The sequence below is a fragment of the Camellia sinensis genome, chromosome 12, assembly GCF_055761805.1.
Source record: "Camellia sinensis isolate YWXY chromosome 12, ASM5576180v1, whole genome shotgun sequence".
Classification (NCBI taxonomy): domain Eukaryota; kingdom Viridiplantae; phylum Streptophyta; class Magnoliopsida; order Ericales; family Theaceae; genus Camellia; species Camellia sinensis.
The window spans coordinates 113,063,250-113,073,564 of NC_138972.1; positions in this window are offsets into that span (position 1 = coordinate 113,063,250).

The window sequence follows — 10,315 nt, forward strand, 5'->3', positions numbered from 1 at the left end:
CCGGATATTTCTCTCGGACCTCCAACTCACGTTCCCAAGTGGCTTCTTCCACTTCGTGATGTTTCCACAAAACTTTCACCAAGGGAATGGTCTTGCCTTGCAAGACTTGATCCCGCCTATCCAAGACCCGAACCGGTCTCTCCTCAAATGAGGCATCCTCATCTACCTTTAAGTCGGTCCAATCCAATACATGTGACGGATCTGGCTTGTATTTCCGAAGCATAGTAACATGAAACACGTCATCAACTCCAGACAACTGCGGCGACAAAGCTAAACGATAGGCAACCTCGCCAATCCTCTCAAGGATCTCAAAAGGGCCAATAAATTGAGGGGACAACTTCCCTCTCTTACCAAATCTCATTAATCCCCACCTAGGTGATATTTTTAGAAAAACATGATCACCCACCACAAATACCAAAGGCCTCCTCCTACGGTCGGCATAACATTTTTGACGACTCTGGGCTGTAACAAGCCTCCTACAGATAAGCTCGACCTTCTCCGTCGTTTCCCTTACCAACTCCGGGCCCAACAAAGGTGCATCACCCACCTCGGACCAACAAACAGGAGGCCTACAAGGTCGGCCATACAAGGCCTCAAATGGTGCCATATCGATACTCGATTGAAAACTGTTATTGTAGGCAAACTCCACCAAGGGCAAGTGCCTCTCCCACAACCCACTAAAGTCAAGGACACAACCCCGAAGCATATCCTCAAGGATCTGAATAGTATGTTCGGACTGCCCGTCAGTCTGAGGATGATAAGCCGTGCTAAAGGTCAACCTAGTGCCCAAGGCACTCTGCAAACTCTGCCACAACCTAGCAGTAAAACGTGGATCTCTATTGGAGACGATCGACATTGGGACCCCGTGCAACCTCACTATGTCCCGAATATACAAGTCGGCAAGATGATCTACCGAATCTCTCACGCGTATAGGGATAAAGTGCGCCGACTTGGTCAACCGGTCTACAACCACCCAAATAGCATCACTACCCCGCTGAGTCCTCGAAAGACCTACAACAAAGTCCATAGTGACATGCTCCCACTTCCACTCGGCAATAGGTAAGGGTTGTAACAAACCCGCTGGCCTCTGATGCTCGACCTTCACTTGCTGACAAGTAAGGCACCTAGACACAAAAATTGCCACATCTCTCTTCATACCCTGCCACCAAAACTGGCGACCCAAATCACGATACATCTTAGTGCCTCCCAGATGCACCTCAAGGCGTGAATGGTGAAACTCTCGGAATACTTCCTCTCGGCAAGACTCCGGTACAAACAATCGGTCTCGGTATCTCGCACTTAGGTAGAGATACACAGACAAACCCTTCTCAACCTTCCCACTGGAGATCTTCTCTTGGAGGGATTCCACCTCAAGGTCACCTCTCTGTGCCTCTGACACTCGACTCACAAGTGTAGGCTGTGCAACAACAGAAAACAAGGCCGCAACCTCAACAGATTCGCTCAGAAACAAATCAACTCGTCAAGTGCACCTAACATCGCCCATTCCCGGATGGCTATACAAGCTACATCACTAATGGATTTCCTGCTAAGGGCATCGCCACAACATTGGCCTTCCCCGGATGATGATGCAACCCGAAGTCATAATCCTTAATAAACTCCATCCACCTCCTCTGCCTCAAGTTCAAGTCTTTCTGTGTAAACAGATACTTCAGACTCTTATGATCCGAGAACACCTCAAATCTCTTACTGTAAAGGTAGTGCCTCCAAATCTTCAAGGCAAAAATCACAGCTGCTAACTCTAGGTCATGTGTAGGGTAATTTCTCTCATGTATTTTCAACTACCGCGAGCCATAGGCTACAACCTCCCCCTCTTGTATCAACACACAACCCAAACTCTCTCGTGAGGCATCGCAATAAACCGCATAACCTAACTCTCTCTTCGGAATAATCAAAACTGGAGCGGTGGTCAATCTAACTTTCAACTCTTGGAACGACTTTTCACAAGTCTCACTCCATACAAATTTGACCCCTTTTCGCGTCAATCTAGTCAACGGCAAAGCTAGCTTGGAGAAATCTTTCACAAACCGAAGGTAATACCCAGCTAATCCCAGAAAACTGCGTATCTCAAAAACACTCTTAGGCTGTGCCCAATCCTGCACTGCCTCAATCTTGGATGTATCAACAGACACCCCTTTCCTGGAAATCACATGGCCTAAGAACTTGACATCTCCTAGCCAGAACTCACAATTCCCAAATTTGGCATACAGCCTATGGGCTCTAAGCAACTTCAGCACCACTCTCAAGTGTTCCTCGCGCTCTTCCTTAGAAGGTGAATAAATCAGAATGTCGTCCATGAAAACGACCACAAAATGATCTAGGAATTCTCGGAATATCCGGTTCATCAAGTCCATAAAGACTGCCGGTGCATTGGTGAGCCCAAAAGGCATCACCAAAAACTCATAGTGGCCATATCGCGTATAGAATGCTGTCTTCGAAATATCTTCCTCCCTGACCCTCAGCTGATGGTAACTCGATCTCAAGTCTATCTTAGAGAAACAACGAGATCCTTTCAACTAGTCAAACAAATCATCAATACGAGGCATAGGGTACTTATTCTTGACCGTAGCCCGATTCAATTTTCGGTAATCGATACAAAGTCTCAAAGCCCCATCTTTCTTTTTACTAAAAAAGGCCGGTGCTCCCTACGGCGAAACACTAGGGCGAATAAAGTCCTTATTTAGCAATTCCTGGAGCTGAATCTTCAACTCACTCAACTCGACTGGGGCAAAACGATAAGGTGCCATAGAAATTGGCGCCGTGTTGGGCACTAGATCAATAGAGAACTCAATCTCTCAATGAGGTGGTAAGCTAACAAGGTCCTCGGGAAAAATATCTGAATACTCACAAACTACTCTCGGCAATACAGTCTGGGTCTCATCATACTCACCACTCATGAAGCTAGCGAGAAGACCGCTAAGTTCACTCCACCCTTGCGGATCATACACCGGTGGTAACACACTACCAACCCGATCCCTCAAAAAATGGAAACAATCCCCGCTCAAGGTACATACTGTGACCCTCTGGCGGTAGCAATCAATAAGAGTCTGGTATGACGATAACTAGTCCATACCCAAAATCACATCGAAACCCCACATAGCCATAACTACAAAAGAAAATGGAAGCCGGCTATAGACGCGCCCGAACGTCCCGGGAAAATCCCGTTTTGTTCATTGGGCTCACTACAGTTCGGACTCAATGTCACGGTTCTTAATCTGATCTTGCAAAGTGCAATGCGAGATTGATAAATCACTAAAGAGTCCAAATCTGGCAAATCATTTTGAAAAACTAATTTTTAGAAAGAAGTGCCAAACATGGACTGCTTTGCCAGATACAGAGTCGCCACCTAAATATTTTATTTTTAGAAAATTTAGGAAACCCTGACTCGTGCCTAAGGCTACGTGTCTGTCATCACTAAAGTTGCCTCGGCTCGAGAACTTGGGTACGAGAGGGGAAGGTTATACAATGAGCACCCCCGCTCGCCCGATCAAAGATCGGCCACTACTAAACATGATATCTTGTTTTTGAAAACACATGTGCTCTTATTCCGGTTATTAACCTAGAATTACTATGTGATGCGCACAACATACAAGTATAGACTGGATCGCCTAAGTTGGAACAAAACATCTCATGTTTGTTTTTGAAAGCGGTTTGCTACTCGCAAGTAGGCTAAAATATGGATTTTGCCACCCTCAAGTGGGCTTAGAAAATATGGTGTTTTGCCACTCTCAAGTGGGTTTAAAACTCGCAATCAATGAATTGTTCCAATTTAAGTAATCCAATCTTCACCCACAGGCATTTAGGCAGTTATATCACATAAGCAGTTAGCCTCATGCCAAGCATGCTATCATGGAAGTCACTCACACACATGCAAGGATGCTAAAGCATAAACACTCACCGAGTACTCCAAGGCAAAACAAAAACTAGTTAGTAATCAATGCATGATCCTAGTTCATGTTAAGATGGCTAATGCAACACATGCAAAATGCAACTAAGATAGGCTTGGCTATTCTAAGATGGCATATAAGATGCTACAGATAACATGTATTTAACTCGAAATTGAAATACAATGCAGTTAGTATGATGTGCCGAGCCCGGTGCATGCAAGACAAATGAATGAATGCAAACATGCGAAGCATAAGGATGCTAATTGAAACATGCCCTAAAACTAACCATCGTAAGCTGGTAAATAAAAGGGAGAAAGACGTGGGGTTGGAAGACATGCAGCACACACACGCACACTTATTACAAAATTTGCCCTCTCGACGGAGGGTCCGAATAAATAATACAAAACCAACTAGCTAACCTAAGCTAATCTAATTAAACTAGTTATTACACAACGAAATGAATAATAAGCTACAGCTAATTATTACACAACATTAACTAAGTATGCAATCTAAATGAGCATACAAACTAAATGAATGTGGGCCGCCTTAGCTCTGCTTTGAATGAAAAAGGACGCATGCACGCTTGAACTGCCTTGTTCGGAAATCCCTCGCGACGCCCCAACTTGCCTTTGTTTGCAATTGATCTCAGAAACTTGCACAAAGCTCCAGAGAGATGAAACTCCACCCTGGGAATCTGTGGGAAGGCTGTCGACCAGCTTATAGGCATGGGAGACCAACTACCGACCACCTTTTGTGGTGGAAACCAAAAAAAGTGGTCGGCCTGCCAGTAAATCTGGTCGGCCGACCAGTTTCCTCTCCTGGTTTTTGGTTTTCTACAACAAAGGGAAAGACAGAGGCACGACAAAGTATTTGCAACACATGTGTACACAGCCACTCTCCTCATCATTGCATAAGCTCAAGGGAGTGTAGTCCTCGACCCTCGGGCCACCAATCACGTATTTCGATGCATGATGACCGAGGAGCCGAATTGCATGACTCAATGTGAAATGAATGCACATACAAGCACCTAAAGCCGACAACTCTGTCATGGGTAGTCATGAATGTCAGCGACCGGGAATCAAGGCACGTTTCGTCACTTTGAGTATGAGATGTCCCTCGTTTCCCGTGTTCGGACTAACTCCTATCCCAAACACAATACAACAAACATGGCATGCACAAATGCAACTCTAGCATGCAATCCTAATGCAATGCAACTAAGTGATGCAAACATGCAAGGGATAACATGCAAACATGCAACTAGCATACACAATGCTATAAGCTACATGGCATGCACAATGCTCATGACACTAGCATACACAATGCACATGGAACTAATATACACAATAAGATGAACAAGGCATGCACAATGCAATGATCAATCATGCGACAACGTGGCATACTCAATGCTATGAACTACAATAGCATACTCGATGCAAAATGGACTTAAACCAAAATGGTTAGGCCTCAGCCACACCCAAATCAGTGGCCAAAGATGATGAAAACAAGGCTCCGAAACTCATGCAAACATGCCCAATGCAATGGCCCCAAGCCTAAGGCATAAAACACAACTTTCCAAATGCATCGAAAATGATGAAATATGGAGTGCAAGAACACATGTTCTAACTCTGAAATAGCATACAAAATGACTCCAAATGATGTAAACGACTCACACAATGCATGTTGAATGGCTCAAGCACCGAAACTAGTGAAGTGTATTACACTATAGGCATGCAAGGCAATGCTCAAATGGCCAAACCAACTCCAAACTGACCCTTTGCAGGCCAGAATAGGAGCAAAAGTGAACTAAGATGATGGCTTGAAAGGCACAAAAATGAAGCTCATGTAATGGCTCACAAATGGGGTATAATGATGTAACTCTCAAGCACATTGAAAGAGTGACAAACATGAGAATATGGCCAAGAAATAAGCTTTGAAATAATATTCCTCACAATGCCAAAACATGCAAATACCTCAAGTTAAGCATGCAAGGGACCTCAAAAACTCAAAGCTAGGCAAGGCTATTACACTACAAGAATGCATGGCAGGCATAATTTGACCAAGAGGCCTCAAAACAGAGCTAAGGCAGCCCAAAATATGAACAAAATCAGTTTGGATCATGGCCAAAATATGCTAGAATAGAGGGCCAAAACATCATGCATTTCAAGCTAGTAAACATGATTTACACTACAAGCATATGAAGCATATGAGAGGCTACCAAACTAGCCAAAAATAGAATCATGGCATGCCAAATGATGGCCAAAAACCCACTGAGACATGACCTATACATGCAAGAATGAGGTGCTACTTTGATAAGCCATGAAAGGGATTATTCTACACATGCAAGAGACAAACACAAGGTGACCAAACCAGCCATAGACAGAGTCTAGGCAGGTCCCAAAAGTCACCAAAAAAGGCCTAAACCAGGCCTTGAAAGTATGAAAGTATGTGCTCCTTTGAAAGGCCAAAAATGCAAACAAACAAGGCCAAAAGTGAGAGGGTCTACCCTCTTTGATTTAGGCCCTCAAAACCACATATGCCAACCACTGAAAATCTGCTGGATTTCAGTGGCTAAAAGGCCAAGCAAAGATCAACACAAAGGTCTCATGGCATGGCACAAAACAAGGTTAAATAGAGCATGCAAGAGGGTAGATGACCCTCAACACCAAAAGAGCCTTAAACAAACATGAAAAACACTTAAATATGAAGCTTTTTTCAGTTGACAACAAATCCTAAATATGCATGCAAGTATGGCTAAGAGAATGATCAAGATAGAGCTTAAAAAGAGGGAAAATGAGTTACCCTTGAAGCTCAGCAAAACCAGCAAGTTTTGGGACCAAAAACCAACTCTTCAACCTCTGAAAATACCCTCCAAGAACCTCAGATCAATGGTGGAGGTGTATGGCTATGAGGTGTGGAGCAATAGGTCAAGAACAATACACACTTTGAGCCAAAATATAGAGATATAGAGAGATATGTATTTTGCCTTCCAGCAAAATTCTGAACCTATGCTAAGGAGAGGGAGGGCCTCTCTTATAGAGGTTTTAAGCTAAAGCTTCCTCAAGAAGCTAAAAGCTTGGATGCAAATCCTCCATACACGTGTATGGAAGATACAGTCTGTGCCTTCCAGCTGGCACAGTTGGCGTCCACACAATCTGACAAAATAGGAGAAAACCAGCCGACCAGAAAAGGTGGTCGGCCGACCAGGGCAAGTGGTCTCCCAGATAAAAAGTGGTCGACCAAGGGTATCGGTGGTCCCCACACTGAAAACAAGCCAATGGTGGGGTGGAAAGCTAGAAAATGTGGCCTAAAGACCAAGAAAACCAGTTTCCCGACTAGAAAATCGGCTCGTGTAGACACCCCATTTTTGACCGACCGTAAGACTCAGACGTCACCGATTAAGCGCTTGGTGATGTTGCATATCGTGCTCGTTCAGAGGTTTCGGAGTCTCGGCTGCGAGCCTTGCCTCCCAACTTCCGGACTCTTTTGTGCTTTGCCTCGGTTTGCGAACCAGGCTCTGTTTTCTCTGTTTTCTCTTCCCGAAGGGAGGGAGAGGTCCCGTAGATCATCTCTCAGTGGCCGTAGGCTACGTTTCGTGGTCGTAGGCCATTTTGCCCGTTTGGAGTCCGGTTTCCTGTTTTTCGGAGCCGTTGGTCGTGTGCCTCGGTTCGGGACCGTTTAACCACCTCTGTTCGCTCCGATTTTTGGCATACATCTTGTTTGCTCCCTTTTGAGGGACACTGTGGCCCGAAAAACCAACTTCGTGGTCGACCACCACTCCCGGTGCCTAACAGTTAGTTTTCGGGGCCCCGGGCTGTGCGTTTCGGCCCCCGAACCTTCATTTTGCATCGGTTTCGGTTTGTTTTTGGAAGGGACCTCTGTTTCATTGGTAAGAAGGTCGTAGAAGGGTGGGAGGCCAACAATTGTTCAAACAACCAGTTTTATTCCTCCATCGCCCCCCGTCGCCCGTTTTTCCTCACTTCAAAGCCAATGTTGACCACCTTTGAGCCATTTTCTTGAACCCTAAATCCCATATTTGTGATATACACACATCTGGGAGGCCACCAATATTTGGTGGCCTCCCAGTAATTGCTTTTGAACCTTTTGAACCCCTTTGAAAAGTGGGTTGTTCTCTCTCCTGGTTCACTATCTCCAGTGTTTGACCACATGATTGTGTTGAGCACACATGGGAGGCCACCAATATGTGGTGGCCGGCCAGCAATTGTTCTTGAACCTTTTGACCCCTAGCCGACCGGCCATAGGAAGTAGTCGGCCGGCCACCTGCAACCTCAATAACCAGCCGGCCATGACCCCTTCCACTGATATAGTTCAAATATGTATCTCTTTTCCCTCCAGATTTTGTATCCGGGGGCCAACTTTTTGGGAAGAAACTTGAATTATTTTCCCCCCCATTTTTCCCTCCTTTTCTCCCCCTTCTTTTGCCTATAAAACCAGCCTCCCAGCTCTGTAATAAGGGTTAGAAAAATCACCTTTGAGCTCCCATATTGTATCTCTCTCCCTCTACACTTCCAAGCTTCAAACCTCTCAAGTCCTACACCCATTTCTTCACCAACCCATAGCCCCACCCTTCTATCCTCCATTCCAGTAGCTTGAGGTTGTTCTTCAGAGCCTAGGAGTGCTATATTTTGGTCCAAAAGGCTGTCAAAGAGTAGTCTTCAAGGGTAAGTCCTCTTCTCCCCTTTTTGACCCTTTTCTTGGTTCATACTCTAGCTCCTTGTGCCTACTTTTTCGAGCTCCGACCCTAACTGAAAATAGAATTTTTTTGAGCTCTATTTAATGTTTGTTTGAGGGCCTCTCACTGTTTGAGGCTTCCTTGTGGCACTTGCTTCTTTACCTTTCTTTATGCCATCTCCTTGCATAGTATTTTAGGCCTATGTATAAATTGTTTTGAGCTCTATCATAAACTGTAAAGTGGCTTATTTTGAGCCCTTCTTCAACATTGTTGAAGGGCTCATCACTTTTTGAGGCTTCCATTTTCCACTTGCCTTTGTATCTCTCTTTTGGCTCCATTTTTGCATGAGTTGTTAGCCTCTTATGCTTCTATTTTTGGGATCTGGCCCAAACTATAAATGACCTTATTTTAACCCCCTATTTATGTTTCATTAAGGGTCTTTTACTATTTGAGGCATCCTTTTTGTACCTTGTGTTATAGCTCTTTTTTTGGCCATGTTTTTCATAGTATTTTGAGCATGCTTGTGCACTGTTTTGGGTTTGATCATAAACTGTAAAATGCCATTTTTTGGGTCCCTCTACAACATTGTTGAAGGGCCCTCTCTTGTTTAGGGTCAGCAGCTGTGACTTGCTTCTTTATCTCACATTTAGGGCCATTTTCGCATGCTAGCTTAGCCTCATTTGTGTTCATTGTTTGACCTTGCTTAAAACTGTAAACATGATTTTTTTTGGGCTGCCTTGAATCTGTCTTCACATTTAATGATCAAATAGTGCATGTTTTGTATAGCTATAGGCCATTGCGCATGCCTAGTTTTGCATTTCGGGTCCCATTCCATGCATCGGGTGCCATGTTTCCATGATTCGGGGCTATTTTGGGTCATATTTTAGTGCTGAAATTTGCATGCTAGTATGCCATATTCCATGCCTTGCCATGTCTTGTTAGAGTGGCATTCGTGCCTTAGGTTCGGTCCTCGGTTTGCGTGCATGTGTGCACGCATTCCGAGTTGTCTCATTTTCATCTCATGGCCTCTTATGTGAGTGTGGCTGAGGTCCACTCATGTTGGTGTAAGCCCATATTGCATTGTGTATGCCATTTCATTTCATAGCATTGTGTATGCTAGGTTGTATGTTAGCGCATTGTGTATGCCATGTTATCTCGTGCATCGTGTATGCCATTTCATAGCATGTTGCATGTTAGGTTGTATGTTAGTTGCATTTCATGCATATCATGCATATTGCATTGTGCTTGGGCTAGGAGTTAGCCCGAGCACGGGAAACGAGGGACATTTCGTACTTCGAGTGACGGAACGTGTCTCAATTCCCAGTCACCGACACTCCGGATTATCCATGATAGAGTTAGGTTTTATTTGAGTTTTCATGTGCACCCATCCTATATTGAGTAGTGTAATTCGACTCCTCGGCCATCATGCATCGGGATGCGTAATTGGTGGCACGAGGATCGAGGCATGCATACATTTGTGAAAATACATTGCTATGTCCCTTTCCTGCTCTCTGTTGCAGCAAATCAAGAATTAGCAACCTTCCGGAGCTTGGCGTGCTTTCCAAGAATAATTGTAAAACAGAGGCTAATTGGGGCATCCCAGTGGATTTCCGCGCAAGACAGCCCAAACATACATCATTCATCAGAGTCGAGGCAGTCCCTGGCTTGCATGCCGTGTTTATAGCTTTCTTAGATTAACTTGTAAATTAATTAGGTTTTT